Here is an 18,464-nt window from a genome sequence, read left to right as displayed (position 1 = left end):
TAGTAGCATATCATAGCTTTTGGTGAAACAATTATAAATTGTATATGCACTACCAATAATGCTAATATTTCTACTCCGTGATAGTTGATGTTATGTGTGAACTTGAGAGTACTTTTGAATGAGATTAATATTTAAATGGGTGAATATTGGGTTAAGTGGATTGCCCTCTGTAATGTGGGTGGGCCTCATCTGATTAACTGAAGATCTACAGAGAACAAGAAGACAAGCAAGAGAAAGTTCTCCAATAGACGCCTTCAGCCTTCATTCTCACCACTGTTTCCTCTGGGTCTCTATCCTGCAGCCCACACTGCAGATCTGGAACTGCCAGTCACCATCATTTTAGGAGACAAGTCTTTACGATAAATCTCTACATAGATGAAATACACACACATCCTACTGATTCCCTTCCTTTGGAAAACCCTGATTAATACATACTCCATAGGTTTTTAATTCTGTAGAAGTATCACTTTTACCAAAATATTTCCCCCTCAGAATTATTTGTATTATCAGTGAAAACAAACATTTCATCTCTATGCTAACCTTTTAAGTAAGTTTACAGTAGCATTCAGAATGTGTCCTCTAGGACAGACTAAAAAAATTTTTTTAGGGAGATGACTGATAACACACATACCCAACAAGCTATGTAAGAATTTATCACACACATGAGACTTCTTGGAGAGGGTAGGGCAGGCTCCTAAGTTGGAGCCAAAAGGGCTTGAGCAAAGGGAGGGGTGAAGTGGCTCTGATTTTGCTGTGGTTAGGAGGAGGGGCTGGAGTAAACGGGGCAGGGGAGTGTGGCAGTGCACTGACAGGGATGTGCTTTGTACATGGGGTGTGAACTTCCCACTAGTGCAAGGGCAGGGACTATGCAAGCTTTTTCATCCCTTTACCCAAATATGGAGCAAGAGAGGAAGTGGGAGGTGTGGGACCTGAAAACTCCCAGTGATCAGACATCAACAGTAAAGTCAGACTCTTTATTACAACCATGAATCCATAAATTGTATAAAATATCAGCTGATCTTTGAAATGAGCTTACTCTGCATTTGAAAGATCTACCTGCATGTGTGTGCATGTGTGCGAGTGTCTATGTGTGTGTTTGCATACTCAGGTTTGTACACATGGACAGAAGTAAGAAGTAAGTAATTACCTAGAGGTTTCCTGAGTAAAAAGGAGTAACACTGGAACTTCATAGTATTGGATTTCCTGATTATCAGAAATATAAACTTCACCCAGGGAAAGTATGTTACTCAGATTTTCTCAAGGTGACAAAAAAAGAGCAAAGAAAATGCCTTTTGGTGGCATTTATTTTCCCTTTGTGCTAGACAGCAAGCGATGGGCAGCGTAGAGATAGAAAATTAGCAATGGGGGAGGTTTAAAGAGAATAGAGACAGTTTGAAGTAGTTATGGGGAAAGAAAGGGTCAGTCGCTTTAATATGCTGTTTTAAGATTCCATGTCTGTCAGTGGCTGCCTCCCCCATCAATGAACGAATCTCCCTTTACTCTTTTATGAAATGATACTAGGCAGAAAAGAACACAACTGTCCCCACAGAATTTTGTCATTCAGAGTAGTAGTTATATCAGCTATGTTCTTGCCCTCAAGGCTGTACCTGGCTTGGGATTTTTTCTCAGAGTTTGTATAAATTGCAGTTAATCTAGTTAAGAAGGAAGGAAACTTTGATGTATTTTTATCATCACCACTTCAATTAAATGTAATGTTTATATTTTTAATCCTGTACAAATGAAATTTAATATTTCTATGTGAAGAAAAATGAAATAGAATAAAATTTGGAAAAACAAGAAGAAAAAAAAAACCTGATTAACAGCAGCACTGGCTCCTATAATAACCATCTATAAAACACCACCTGAAAGACTCAGTGTCTATTTCAAGGGCTGCTGAATTGTTAATGAGTAATTCAAGACAATTTGCTACTTAAATGGAAGTATGAATGAGTGTTATTACAGAAAACGTGTTAAATCATAAAGACAGTAGATAAGCAAGAGTTAAAACTGGTAGGAGGAAAAAATGTAAGAAGTCAATCAAATTAGCATGAGCTTAAATAAGTACCTTTTATACCTTTTGTTCCATCCAACAAAAGCAGCTGTTTAGCTATCTAAAGTGACTTAGATCCATTTGCATTTATCTCCTCTTAATACATTAAAATTTACCATGTAAAGACTAAGTCTATTTTTTCGTCTATAGATCACAGGTGTTCAAGAAATTTAGCCAGTTCCCCAACCTTCTTTAAATACAGTTTCTCTAGATTTGAAATATGGAAATGAAATCAGCAGCTTTCCTAACTCCTAGACTTATAAATTAAATTCAACTACATAAATTTTAAAGGTAATAAATTTTTATTTAAATATTTACTATCTTGTTTTTTATGTGCTTTGTATCTAATAAAATGCTATAACAGTAAAAACTTTAGTTGTTCAGGCAGTGGGATAGTTGTGTTTATTTCACTATTACATAACCACAGTACAGGAAAATGAGTTGCTGTATACATTTGTCATTACTTTAATTTTGAACCTGAGGACATACTGCCTACATAGATATGTAAGTACCTGCACAAATATATGACTTTTACCAAGTAGACTGCAAATTATTCTAGAACAAAGCACAAGTCTGAACACAGATGCACAATGAACACTTTTTATTTTATTTTAAGGTTGTATTTTATAATTTATCAACTAAAATAATTTAGGTAGGTAAATCCTCCAATTGAGAAACCAGTAAGTACTGCTATGAATACTGCCTATATGATAGTTTTCAACCAATTTAGATTAAAGGAATAAATCTAAAATGATTTTATTAAATTACTGTAAAAAGGTTTGCTCATAAGTACATCATTTTTTAACATACACTTAAAGAATAATGGAAATGCATTCACTAGACATATATAAAATAGTTTATTCCCAGGTACATATAGATCTCAGGGTTAAAAATAATTATTTTCTTTTTATCCTGTTTCACAACTAAAATGATCAAGATGTTTAAACTAAATTTATGATCTAGTAAATGACAGTAGATACTACAGCTTTGTAATTAGAATCATCTTTTCCAACTTTAGATTTCTTTGCTATTTCATCATGACAATTATTATACTATAAAATAAAACCTATGCTCTTAAACACCAAATGGTTCACCTTCTGTTAGACCACAGTGTTAGTTTTTGATTCTAAAATATGGAATTTTTTCTTACTTGAATTTTCCTAATTTAAAAAGGCATGTTGTTAAATCTAATAGGAAGCTAATTAAAATGCTCAGCTATATGCTTTTAATTATAGGTTGTAATTCTTAATAAGTTATTCTTAGAAGTTTAATATATATGTGTAATGATATAATTATTAAAATAGTTATCAAATTATCAAAATACCAATGGTATTTTTCACAGAACTAGGACAAAAAAATTTTAATTTGTATAGAAATACAAAAGACCTCGAATAGCCAAAGCAATCTTGTGAAAGCAAATCAGTGCTGGAGGAATCATGCTCCCTGCCTTCAGACTCTACTATAAAGCTACAGTAATCAAAGTAGTTTGGTACTTGTACAAAAACAGACATGTAGCTCAATGGAATAGAATAACAGACTAGAAATAAACCCGCATACTTATGGTCAGGTAATCTATGACAAAGGAGCCAAGAAAATATAATGGAGAAAAGACAGTGGCTTCAATAAGTTGTGCTGGGAACACTGGACAGCTACATGTGAAAGAATAAAATTAGAACATTCTCTAACACCGTATACAAAAATAAATTCAAAATGTATTAAAGACCTAAATGTAAGATGGGACACTATAAAATTCCTAGAGTAAAATATAGGCAGAACACACTTTGACATAAATTGCAGCAATATTTTTTTGGATCTGTCTCCTAGAGTAATGAAAATAAAAGCAAAAATAAACAAATGGGACCTAACAAAACTCAAAAGCTTTTGCACAATAAAGGAAACCATAAACAAAACAAAAAGACAACCTACAGAATGGCAGAAAATATTTGCAAATAATGTGACTGACAAAGGATTAATTTCCAAAATATACAAACTCATACAGTTCAATATCCAAAAAACAAACATCCCAATCAAAAAATGGGCAAAAGACCTAAATAGATATTTTTACAAATAAAACATATGATGGTCAACAAGCATATGAAAATACACACAACATTACCTAATTATTAGAGAAATGCAAATCAAAACTACAATGAGGTATCACCTCACACCAGCCAGAATGGCCATCATCAAACAGTCTACAAATAATAAATGCTGGAGAGGGTGTGGAGAAATGGGAACCCTTGTACACTATTGGTGGGAATGTAAATTGGTGCAGCCACTATAGAGAACAGTATGAAGGTCCCTTAAAAAACTAAAAGTAGAGTTTTCTTATGATACAGCAATCCCACTCCTGGGCATATATCCAGAAAAGATGAAAACTCTAATTTGAAAAGATACATGCACTCCGATGTTCATAACAGCACTATTTACAATAATTAAGACTTAGAAGCAACCTAAATATCTATGGATAGATGAATGGATAAAGAAAATGTGATATACATACACATACACACACACACACATACACACACACACACACACAATGGAATATTACTCAACTATAAAGAAACGGATGAAATAATGCCATTTGCAGCAACAAGAATGCACCTAGAGATTATCATACTAAGTGAAGTAAGTCAGACAGAGAAAGACAAATGTCATATGATATAACTTATATGTGAAAGCTAAAAAAATGATGCAAATGAACTTCTATACAAAACTGAAATAGACTCACAGACATAGACAATAAACTTGTGGTTCCCAAAGTGGATTTTCCCAACCCAGGTGCAGTGAACAAAGGATCCAGGAACCCAGGAGAGGGAAGAATAACTCCCCAAAACCAGGTGCAGTGAAGAAGGCCCCCAAGAAAGGCAACAAGACCTAGGACCAAGAGGCAAGAGTGGATGAAGCCAGGAAGTCCTCTCAACAGCTGAACAAGGACACGAAGACCCCTTCCAGTGCCAGTGGGCCTGTGGGAAGTCAAAGGTAGAAGGAGCAGCCGAGATTCTTAAGTCCAAAGGAAACAAAAGCTGGTGAGGCAGGAAGCCCCATAAGACTGGCAGGACCCCTAGGCAGGGCCACTGCTCTCCTCCCAGCACCATCCGGTTCCCTGGCCCAGAGGCTTTATCTCACTTTTTGCCTCTAAAGCAGCTAACTTACACCTAGAATTCTATTGGTTCCCTGAGCTCACTTCTGATTGGTTATTACTCTCACTTCTGATTGGTCCACTTCCCTAACTTCTGATTGGTCCATTTGTAGTACTTCATTTGCATGGAGCCTCACTCCTGATTGGTCTATTTCTACAAAGCTTGTTCCTGGTTGGTCAACTTTTGTTGTATTTTATTTGCATATGATGTTGCAAAGTGTAAAACTGGCAGCCTATAAAAGGCCTGTGTAAACCTACAGACAGGGTCCAGAATTTGAAGTGTTAACTTCTCTGGGCTAGCTGGTGTAATAAACCTGAGTTCTCCAACTCTCCGAGTGCTGCTTGGTCTCTTACCTGGATCCAGGTTGCTGTCACAACTGAGCTGTAACACTGAGCTGTAACACATTTTCCCGCAACACTGGGAGTCAGAGTTCAAAACCAGCAGTCACCAAGGGTAAGAATGGTGCTGCTTCCACAGCCAAAAATAAGATGGGGAACAAGGTCCCTAAAGAGGCTGCTGCCTAGGGGGCTGGAGAGGGGCTGAAAGTCAAGGCTCCTGCTCTTCTCAAGGGCAGTGGGTCCAAGATGGAGCCTGTACCATTGGCCAGGAAGGCAGAGGCTCCCAAGGGCCCAAGGAGGCCTAGCATTCCCACCAAGTCCTCACCGTCCAAAATGGTCAATAAGAAGGCACAAGCTGAGAGCTAGAGGCAGGGTGGAGAGAGACTGGACTCTACATTTTTATTACCCTAAAAGCAGTCACTCTACTTACTTCACTATAACCTATTTATCAATAAAGACTTTTTCCCCTGACACACAAAAAAACTGTTGGGATTAACAGACAAATACAACTATATATAAAATAGATAAACCACAACGACCTGATATATAGCACAAGGAGCCATATTCTATATCTTGTAATAACCTATAATGGAAAAGATTCTGAAAATATATATAAATTTATCTATATGTGTCTATACATGTATATATAATTGAATCACTTTACTATACACTTGAAACTAACACAACATTGTAAATCAATTATACATCAATAAAAAGTTGTTTCAAAAATAATAATGAATAAATAAAAGTAATACTAATTATTTAAATACACATGTGTAATGATAGTTTTAGTTATAGCAAGTATGTATTGACTTATACACACACAACAGACATTTTGAAGATCAGTTTAAATTCATAATCTCATTTATAATTACACTGCCTCAGTGAAGCTGATGCAATTTTATACTTTCATTTTACATGTGAGGGAAATAAGGTATAGAGAGATTAAGAAAGTAGAAGGAAGAAATTGACAAAGAAAAGTCCAGAATTTGAGACAGAGGAAGACAGAGAGGTAAAACCAGTAACACTAAAACTTTCTCTGTAAAGAGATTCAGAAGTAAAGATTTTTACTTCTTATTCTTTCAGAAAAGGCAGGCAAAGCAAGGCAACAGTGAAGCAGTATTTTCAAGAAATTTAAAAAAGAATGTATAAAGCAAGGACCTTACATCCAGCTAAGCTTTCCTTAATCTCAAAGCTATATAAAAACCATTTTGAATGTTGAGAATGTTGAAGAATATTGATCTCTTCTTTCTGAGGAATCCCATGGAGAATGAACTTCATCCAGCCAAAAGATGACTGAAAACTTCAGCAAAAAGAACAACATTGATCATTTTATATGTTTGTTGAGCTACAGTTGCCACAAGGGTGGGCTCATGGGTTGAAAAATTACATGTAACATTATGGACTCTGACAAAGCAGAAAGGATGAAAGTAAAAATTGGGATTGGGAGGGAACAGGTAGAAAAAAGGAAAAGAAGAATAAGATTATTGATTGATATGTAACTAGGTGCTAGTTAAAAGATACTGTATAAAACTAACATAAGTCTTAGGATAATGTTAAGTAAGAAAATACTTTAAAAATATGAACACAAAGGTAACCACTAAAATAAAATACAAAGTACCAAACTGGTAAAAGAAAAATATTTTAAGAAATTTTACTGAATGAAGAAAGATACAGAATGAATATAGTAGTCAGTAATTACAATGTAAGATAGTAAAGAAAACAGGTCAATCAATGTGAATGAGCGTAACTCATCCATTAAAAAAAAAACAGATTCTAAAATTTATGCATAAAGCAAACTCCACCTTACGCTCTAATCAAAAGTTTTGGGAAAAAAAAAAAAACTTAAAGTAATGAGCAAATATTTATCAGGCAGTGGAAAACAGTGAGGCAAAAGGCCTTGTAGTCTTGATACCAAAGTAGAATTCAAGACACAAAGCGTTAGCAGAGATAAAAAGTTAATGTTAAAAGACACATCTCACAATGAAAATGAGCCGTTCTGAGTCCATATGAGTAAATAACGCAGAAACCATTTATGTAAAATTAAAAAATACGTTAGATATCATTAACATACCATTTATAGTACAAATGAAGTAGACAAAATTTAAATTAAATAAGAATATAAAAGATAGAGACAATATAATCAACAAGGTTAATCTCGTAGATAACTTCATTGAACAACATACCCCATTAGTAGAATATACTTTATTTTCATGTGTATATGGAAAGTCCAAAGTACACACACAAAAAATCAGTAGGTTTTATAATAGAAATAGGATAAAACTCAATCTGGAAAATAAAGTTAAATTGAAATAGAAAGATTCCTTCACACAGAAATTAAAATACTTTCTATTAAATTATTTTTTAGTAAAGAGGAAAATACAGAGAAATTACATGAGTTTAGAAAAATTCTGATAATTAAAATAGTACCTATCAAAATCCATGACATATATTTTAAACACTGATTGAAAGGAATTCCATAGTCGAAAAGATCTATATTAGTAAAAATGTAATGCTAATAATTTAAATGAATTTAGTCCCCATCATCATAATGTGAAGAAGCAACAGCAAAATAATCTGAAAGAAAATACAATGAAGGAGATAATAAAGATAAAAGCAAACTCTAGTGAGGTAGAGAACAGAATAACAGATCAAATTAATAAATCAAAGGTCTGGTGTTTTGAAAATAATCAACAAGGTAGGCAAAACACCAGTTAATAGGAATGGAGGAACAAAAATTCTATAGAGGGCACTGTTAGAGTAATTGCCAACACAGTGATATAGATTGTAGATTGGATTGCTGCATCTATTCTAAATTTACTGAAGTTGATAACTGTAATAAAGTTATATAAGAAAATATCCATAAATTCTTATGAAATATATACTGAAATTTTTTGAGTTGAAAGGCATGATATATAAATGATTCTTTAAAAAATCTCTCTCTCTCAAGAGAAAGAGCTTGAAAGCAAATGAGGTAAATGATAACCACTATTACTAAATCTGGGAAAAATAGGAAAAGAGTTATATGGGTGCTCTTTGTACTTTATTTTTATAACTTTTCTGTAAGTTTTCATTCATTTTCATCTAAAATGGTTTAAATTTGGTAAAGCTCTCTGCACTAATGGTAATGTGTAGTAGATGGTTTTTGAGTCCAACATCACTTCTGTTTTTTCCATCTATGACTACATGCACCCTAACCAGAGTATATCTCATACCACTCATGTTTCTACCTCTGGGCTTTCTAAGAATTCAGAAGACAAGGAAGTTCATGGGTCCTAGCCGTGGAGAGTGAGCCAGCAGATAACTATCCTGGTTACCTGTCTTTAGATGGACAGTTCTGGGAAATACTCTTCATGCTTCTCAGAGGTCCCAGAGGAGTCAAGACTTGCTGCCTAGAGGAAGGATTTCACTAATGCATATTTCATGGCATCATTTTCCCTCTGGTATCACTTTCCCCATTGGCTTACTTTTGCTTCTGGGAAACACTCCCCAAATAAACTATCTGCATCCAAGTCCTTGTCCCAGGCGATGCTTACAAGAATATTCTAAGTACAATGTTTTGCATAAACCAGTCAAACATGTATAAAGAAATTAATAATCTCCCCTCTCCATTTTTAGGCAAGGCATTGATAATACCCTACTATATGTCCTTTTACTGCTTTCTCTGTGTTCAGAGATTCCTAAGTATCCTGTGTATCTATGTCCCTATACAGCATATATACACACAATATATAGGCAGTTTTCTTGTTTGTCTATTACAGAAAAAATGAGAACATACTAACATATGTAGCTGAGTTTGATTTGTTTATTTAGGAGCTTAATATTCATCTAAGTAAATAGATTTTAGCAATTTTTAACGTATCTGTATCTACAATATAAAATGCCTCATTCTTCATTATATTAAACATTTTGCCATTGATTATTATTCTGGTTGTTTCTAGATTGTTTCCCACTACCAAATCTTTTCATTAAACATGATGGTTGTGTTTTGTCTGGTTTTAAATTTAAGATATTTTTCCCAGGATAGACATTGTTCAATCAGTGTCCTAAAATGTACTACATCTTCACACACACACACACACACACACACACACACACACACAGGTCAGCATTTCAGAATGTGAGCACCCACTTGCCAGTTTAACAAGAAAGACATAGATTATATAATTTTGGTTTACCTTAAAATTTCCACACAATTGGTAAACCTGAGCAAAATTTCATATGATTATTAGCTTATACAGGCTTTCTCTAACAGGAGTTGTTCATGCTCTTTGTCATTTTACATTAGGATTTTGTCTTCTTCTTGCCAGGTTGTAAGGAGGTCTTTAAATGTGAGCAGCATGGCTCCTTTTAACATTTGCAAACATTCACTCCTCACTCTTCTCCACATCACATCTCCTGGGGCCTCTTCATTCACATGCGTGGTGCTTAGACTGGCATGACTAGAACATGGCCCATCAGTACAGCTGTTGAAAATCGATTAAAGTAGCCAAGATCAGTTTTTCCAATTAAGTGACAACACTGCTTGTGTTATCCAGTGTGGTCTTTAAAAATAAGCAAAGATTTTGGACTTTATTTTAAACGTTGGGATGAAATTTAAACTGTTCACGAAGGGATGACCTGATTTTATCTGTACTTTAAAAGTTCAGTGTGACAACAGCACTGAGAATTACTATGCAAGAGCACATACAGGTAATGAAGCAGACTGTGTTCAGGAGGTAGACACAAATACATCTGGAGATATTTTAGATGTGAGGAGAGTAAATAAAAAAGGATGACATTCCCTACCCATATTCCTAGCTTGATTAGCTGGATTGAGATTTGTTTTAATGAAAAGGAGAAAAAAAGGAGGATGTAGAGGAAGAAAAGATGGAGGGGGAAGGAAGAGGAGGAGGGCTATAATTAAATTCTTCAGACTGTATGCATGAGAGACTGCTGCTTTTATACACACACACACACACATATACACACATACATATATACAATTTTATTTTTATCATTATAACAACTCAAGGGCACAGTTATGATTTCCATCCACATATGTGAAAACTGAATTAGGTTGCAAAACTTGTGGAAGGTAGTAGATGCAGTAGATGATTTGCCAGTGCAGTTGATCCTTCAACAACATTGGTGTGAACTGCAAGGGTCCACTTACATACAGATATTTTTCAATAGTAAATACTACAAGTACAACATGATCCAGGGTTATTTGAAACTGAGGATGCAAAACTGCAGATATGGAGAGCTGACTATAAGTTATACACAGATTTTGGACTATGTGGATGGTCAGCGCCCCAAGCCCCGCAGTGTTCAAGGGTCAACTGTATTTCAGACAAGGTAGGTAGTAAGTAGAATCCATACCCCTAGCAACAGCAAAACAAGTTAAGTAATCTGGTCAGGTAGAGGTGATGGTGCCACAGTAACTAACAAATGGAATCTCAACTGGGTGATAAATTTACCCTTGAGTTTTAAATTATCAATTGAAAATATAAATTTGTAAATGATGCAAAATGATTCCTCATTAAGAACATGGATAAAGATGACATGGCATACACCAAAAATTGTAAATTCTTGAACTATGGATTATATCTGCTCTTCTTACTGTTTTACCTTTAAACTGAGAAGTGTTGTCCCACAAAATGTGTTTTTAAAACTAACTTAACTGACGATAGTTTTTGAGAGCATTCCCCTAAAATCTGCTCTTCTGTTTCGCTGTAAAAAATAGATCAGGCATCACTGAGCTTGCATTCCTTTTCGAAACTAAATGGAAAGCACTTTGTGACTCTTTGGGTGAAGCATGTATTTTACATTTTGACACAATTTCTCCCTTGCCTATTGTGTCCTCATTTTAAACCCAGCTTGCATTTCCTATATCCATGCTCAGTCCACTCATCAACTCACAGTACTCACAGTTATTTTATTTTTCCATTCTAGACCTATAGAATAGAATCAGGAAATGAAAATCTAAAATTTAAAGAAATTAATTTAATCCAAGGAATAAGTGTGTTTCAGGAAGGGGGAATAATTAAAGTGCTAATTTTACTCTCCTCACAATTAAAAAGGAATGTCCACTTAAATGTTTATTAATTTAAAACATACATATGCCAAAATGATAGTTAAAGATTCTGGACACAGGGTTAATAAATTATAAGCCAGATTCTGGTAGGGACAATGGTCAAGCAACTAAAGAGATAATCAAGGAAAGAAACAGTTATGTAATTGGTGACAAATAAAACAATAAAGTTTATACCATGGGATAGAAGTAACCCAGAGTGAGACACATAATGCTTACAGTAGCTGTCTGTATGCTGCTGATTTTATTAATTTTTAAGAATTTTCTTTATTTTCTTAATTTCTATGTCATAAATTTATATTGCTATATTAAAAAAGTAATCTGTTATATTTACAGTATCTCATAAAGAGACTTTTCCAAGATTCTCAAATCCTTTGAAAAAAGCTGTCCATGGTATGCTGACTTGATTCGAAAAAAAAGGAAAGCTTCAAAATCCCTAGACATCCGCCCAGCTGTTTCTAGCTTCTGTTATATTTATACTGATTCATCTAGCATGGCATATAATTAGTTGTTTGGGTTACTGAATAAAGCCTGACTGTACTTGATTATGATTCAGAACACATCATTTATATTATCATTATGAAGGCAGTTTCAGGCCAAGGTGCATATCAACTCCTTTTTGCTGAGAAAAACATGTAGAAAAAATCGTACATAGCCTTCTTCAAAACAGCATAAATTATTTTCTGTATGTACTTAATGGAAACATTACGTGTTTTTAATTAAATACAAATATGCTTAGAGAGTTTTCCTAAAACACCCCTATCTGGGTAACAATGTCTAAAAAAAACAAGTGGTTTTTTTTTTTTTTTTTTACAGCCTTTTAGACTAACTCAAAGTCCACGTTTATGGAAAATTTCCTCTTAAACTTAGTTAAAAATAATTAATTTATATTTACAATGCATATAGCATACTTGAACAGTTGCATCTACCTGTAATAGTGGACACTGCAAACATTTGTTAAAGAGCAAAAGAAAGGAAGGAGGTGGGAATAGAGCTGTTATGGATTAATTCTCCTTTAGTAAGGTTTTCATATATACCATTACTTCACAAAGTATAATATTTCACACCAAATCTAAAATCATACACTAGTTCATATCTCAGTTTTCTAGACTGTTTGCCAGCCCTTAAGTTGTTGCTGTATTTTTTCAATCTCAAGTATTCTCTGATTTGAAAGTAACTGAACTTAGTTTTATTTTTAAAACAGCAGGGGTATGTATAAATGCATGACTGGCATGCAAACATTTAAGAATATTTTTCATGTATAATTAGCCCAGAAATCTAATTTCAGTGGAATATCTTATGAAAGTTATAAATACAGGAACAAATTTGCCTTATAATTTTCCATCCAAGATTTCAGTAAAAAGTCACAATATAGTTTAGGAGTCATAAAAGTCTTTAATTTATGTATCAATGCCTACCTTCATTTGGGCTGGTGATCTACCTAGCAGCATGGGAGGCAGTCCCCAATTGCTCGTATCAACTACCCGGTGACAGGAGTGCTGAGATTAATTGCTTTAAGGCTAAACCTGACTAAGCTATTCTAAAGGTCAAAGACTAGCTAAAAAGCACGTGAAGACTCTGGAAGCACTTAACTACTGCAAACTACTGTAATAAATTAGTGAAAATTTGCTGGTACCTTCTTTTTTGAAAAAAAAAAAAAAAAACAGAGTTTTAGTGTATTAGACTCTTCTTGTGTACTCTGGAATGAGACCAGCTCCCATCTTTTTATCAGGAAAATTGATTTAGGATTTTTAGCCCCAGCATTATTCTTGCTATATGAGGGAAACAATGCTAGTTTCTTTGATGAAAGGGAATGTATTTTACAAATTAAAGGGAAAATACAAGACACATTTGATACCTGGGTGTAATCAGTATAAAGGTAGTCTCAAATTCTGCCATTGCTGCCTGCTATTCTTGGCTAATATCTACATCCTCCAAAAGCATCATTGAAGTGAACAGTCTGAGAGATAAGATCACTCATGGGCTTTGCTATTTCACATACCTGGATCCGTCCCTAGATGGATGTTTTCTACAAGAAGCACATCACCATCTTAGTCCATGAGTTGCTACATAGGTCAGTTACTTCTACAAATTAGGGTACATCTAAAACTAGTTACCTCAAATTCTCATCTGTGATATAAAATATCTGCTGCAAAAGTGTGTTGTCACTTTGCCTGAGATTAGGCAAAACTTGAACAGTTCAGAATCAGGGACACTGTTAGGAATGATAACCTCTATGATTAGATATTTAAAAACAGGATGACCAAAGATAGTAGAATTGGAAATGAAAAGCACAGAAAAGATGAACACAATTTCCATTTGGTCAGAATTATTTACAAGCATCAAGAAAAATTAGGATTCCAGGGGGAACAAAGTTACGGACAGGAGAATTCCCAGGTTTGTTACTCCATAGTTTGGGAAACAGACCCCTTTTGATTTAACTTTTTGTCAACCTTCATGTAAACTGATTTCTTTAAAATGTGGTTCATGTTTGTCCTAATTCATGAGCTAAAAGGCCAAGTTACGGGCTAGTTTATGTGGTTACTTAAACTGTAAACAACAACAAAAAAATTAGCTTTCCTGGACATGTTACATCACTAGAGCAGATAAGGAAGTGGTCCTCAAGACCACAAGTTTCTTCTTTTCATTTTTCAAAGCAGAGTTTCTGTAGCTTCTTGCCCACAGAAATGAGCAAGGAAAAAAATCTGCTGTCAAGATTGAGTGACAACTTGTAATAATTAACATCATGAACAATAGACAGCTTTCCTTACTCCTACTCACTAAGCATGGTATTCAGAGTCATTGAAACTGTTTGAGAGATAATAAGGACTAAAGAACTTGCAGGTGTTATACAGAGAGGCAATGAGCAATGCAGTCATTATACCCCTCTAATTCCAACCAAAACAATCTCCCAAACAGTTGCAGAGGAACTTAATGGTGACTCATTTTAAGAAGGAAGGTTCTTAAGTGTAGCCGTGAGCCACAAACCTTTGGAAGGAAGATTAGTAGGCAATTTTTGGCCTCATAGTTATAACCTTTATGGGTGATTTTACCTGAAGTTTGGCTTCTGTCTAGCTACATCTCGGATTCCTTTGAACACCTGTGTGCCTGAGATTTGCTGCGAGATTGCCATTGCCATTTTCAGAAGAATTATGCCAGCTGCTTTGGAATTGGTAAGGGATCTATTTGAGACAGAAAGAAGTCTAGGAAATGACTGAGAGGAAGAAAGCATACAGTCTAGTTTAGGAGTCATGCTTTTCATGTCATATAGATGGGATTTTCTTTCCCAGGGTTGTCTTTTTGAATTCCTCCTTGAAATAGCAGCCATACTGAATCCTGATGAAACAACACCTGTTTCAACCCCAGGGCAGGCTTTTGGCCAGTAATCCTTTTGGATACTGATTCATTCAAGTCTGCATAATAATTAGTGAGTCAACTTCCCTGGTTGATTTCCATTCCTATGGGCAATGTTAACTCTTCTCTGATTTGAATTGGTTTTAATTCCAGAATATATCTTCTAACAAATGAGATCTAAGTTTAAAAATACAATTTCCTTTTTAAAAAAAATTGTTAAAGTAATACTTAATTTTAAACTTTTTATGTAATGAAAAATAAAAACTCCCCCAAAATTTATATTATACATTGCAAAGCATCAGTGGCAAAAATAAAAATATAATCTAGGACTCTGGAAATGAATTCAGTGATGTTTCTTACTATGACAGTGTCTACATTTTTATTTATTTTATATAACTTTTCCTATTTTAATGTAATCACTTAGTTGAAAATGACACTAAATAATGATGATGCGTACTTGTTGATTTCATGTGAACTGTTCTGTCCATCAACAACACCTTTGGCCCAAGTGGTGCTGACAATAGACATGTTCCATGAACTAACTTTGATTATATAACTTTAAAATTAAAGCAATTAGGAAATTTGCATATGCTGGTACATAAATATTAATCTAGACATGTCATCTATAACTCATTGTGACTATAAATTTATCACGTAAACTGATGCTTTTTAAATATGATATACATACTTTATTCTATACAATAAAGAGACTTACAAATAATTTAAAACCTTTAAGTCTTTCATATTATATCTGCAAAATATTCAAAAGATGGATCACACAAAATACAGGTAAACTCAGTTACATTTCTGAGCATAGATTTTAGGCCAATTGTAGGATAAGGGAGATAATAATCATTTTAAAAGAGTTTCCACTAAAATATTACATTTTCTCAACCTTGTCAAGCAATCACACAATCAGGGACATTCACTGGCTCTCTGATCATTCCATTCTCTGCCATCTGCCTCCTGTATTGCTACTGAAACTATTCTTACAGAGCTCTTCAGTGAAGTTCTTTTTAAAAGATCCAACAGAAATGATATGCAACAGAGAATTGTAAAAACTGCATTGAACTGTATCTGATTCACACTGAGGAACATTAAGCAGGTTGAATAACTATTCCATAGAAGTACATGTGATGATATGAAATACACTTCAATAACTTAATAAGGCATTCTGAATAGTGTATTTTAATTTGTGTAATCTACAATTAAAAACATAATATTAAACTTCTAAATACTAGCTTATGTCTCGAATAGAGAGAGAGGTAGAGATCAGTAAGACTGAGTTACAAAATCATCGGGAAAAAATTTAAATCACACTCCAATTATTAGTTCTGGGGATAATTTTATTTTCCTTGATGCTTGTTCTCCTCTATTTTAAAATTTATAAATCACATACACTATATGTTAAAAATACATTAAAATAAAATTAATAAATATGATGTGAGAGAAGATACTAATGCCTTAAATATTTATTTTTAAACTAAAGAAAACTATGATACAGTACAATTTTTAAATTTAATACACAACCCCCCATATAATTTAATTATATTTTTAGTATTTCATACTTTTACAGTGTTAAAATGCTGATACTTAATAATTAAAAAGAAGAGCTGCTACTATGTGGAAAGAAATCAGATCTGATGGCAATTAAACATTTAAAATAATTAACCTGAAATTATAACTATCAACTATCAAATGTTGCTTTTTTCCATATATATTCTCAGTCACCTGGTATTACATTGCAATAAATTAAAGTTAATGAAAATTATTTTAACATAATATCTGAATGTTACCATCATTATGTTCTTACTATTATTATTTCCAAAAATGAATATTTCTTTCTAAAGGAAAGAAAACATATACATACACAAATTAGCAATTTAAACTTTCCGGACTGCTCAGATCCTATTCAATGAGTTTTTCTCTCTCAGCCTTGATCCCATGTGAAAATACCACTAGCATAACAAACCAAAATACAGTTCTGAAATGTATTTGAAAAGAGTACTGGTTATTTTTACAGTGACTACAGATGCTGGCTATTTATTTTAAACTAAACTGTTTTGAGAATGACCTGGTGAGAGATCAGGAAAACTGTTAGGAATTTATTTGATCATATTAAATAGTCATCCAATGTACAAGTTAACAACACAGTCATCTCCTAATTATAGAGGCAATGTTTATGAAATTCATCTCTTACATATTTTATTTTATAATACATAACTTGGCATTGTTTTTATTCAGAACTCTCCTAGCTCATCTGTCCTAGAAAAAAAGGAGCAGCGTTGTTTTCATTTCAACCTAGAATATCAGTTTGAGATATAAAGCTCTTTTGTGAGTTTAATTCCATCATAATCTCAGTGATGTCTAACAATTAGTGAAGTATGTGCATCTTTTCTCTAGTATCATGAAACATAAATTTATGATATTTAATATAAATGTTGAAGATACTGTAATGTAAAATAGTATAAAATTTCCTTCTGATGAATTAAATAATGAAAAAATGGATATATTTAATAAATACCATTGCTTATGTTTTGATTTATAAGAATTTATATTATTCCAAGCCCTGACAATAGTAGTGCCACTTGACTTTTGATCAAAAATGTTTATCCTTATTTTTCATACATTTAAGTGACTACATTCTTCAGTGTTTTGGAGGCCCACAGCCACTTGAATATACCTTAGACTTCTGTTTTACTTTGATATTTTATTTTATGGCAGCTATAACAAATTACCTAAGGTGGTTCTCTTCTGTGATAAGGGAATATTAATTCTCAGGAACAGATGTGCACTTCCCAGTTTTCCTGCCAGGTACAATAGTTGTTGTTGGGGTTTTTTTTTGTTTCGTTTTTTGCAATTTCACTTTTGTTCTGACTCAGCCCTGGCTACAGAGCTAAAGATGGAATACACATTTGACAAAATTTTTGAATAGGATGTTTAAAGGGCACTTTCAAATATTATTTATTTATTTGCTGTTGTGTTTAACTTCCAAGCATCTTTTTGACAATATAACATATTAGAAAGACATACAAAAATATGTAAGTTATGGCCAACTACAAAGTTTTAGGGCAACTTCAGTTTGCAGCAAACAGTACACACAAAACTTCCTCATTTCTGATACCAATTGCAAGTTTGAGGGGCAGGGTTTACAAAGCTACCTTTGGGTTTGAGAATTCACTAGAAAGACTCATAGAACTCACTTAAAGCTAATATACTTATGTTTACAGCTTATTACATACAAGGAAAAGATACAGACTAAAATCAGCCAAGGGAAGAAGTGCATAGGGCACAGTCAAGCAAATGTACCAAATACAAGCTTCCCAACTCATGTAGTTATGAATGCATTAAAATCCCAGTATCAATGCCAGACAATACACATGGAGTCTTGGTAACCAGGGAAGTGTTCCACTCTAGTGTACAAAGTTTTTACTGGGCTCAATCACATACTACCCTTGTGACTGACCCTTAGCCTTCAGTCCCTCTGGAGACTGGGTTAAAAC

At 33.8% G+C, this 18,464-nt stretch overlaps 1 long non-coding RNA gene across 1 annotated transcript; it reads left to right on the top strand.

Annotated features, from left to right (window-relative positions):
• Positions 1–1,427: 1,427 nt before the first annotated feature.
• LOC116658500 lies at positions 1,428–16,948 on the top strand. Its single transcript, XR_004313802.1, has 5 exons — positions 1,428–1,438; positions 3,466–3,472; positions 9,211–9,218; positions 16,064–16,066; positions 16,882–16,948. It is a non-coding gene; the product is annotated as an uncharacterized LOC116658500 (long non-coding RNA).
• Positions 16,949–18,464: the final 1,516 nt, after the last annotated feature.

Source organism: Camelus ferus, chromosome 2 (genome assembly GCF_009834535.1).
Source record: "Camelus ferus isolate YT-003-E chromosome 2, BCGSAC_Cfer_1.0, whole genome shotgun sequence".
In the NCBI taxonomy this organism is placed as follows: Eukaryota; Metazoa; Chordata; class Mammalia; order Artiodactyla; family Camelidae; genus Camelus; species Camelus ferus.
The sequence above is the reverse complement of the archived record's forward strand: the minus strand, read 5'-3'. Positions and strand labels throughout refer to the sequence as shown.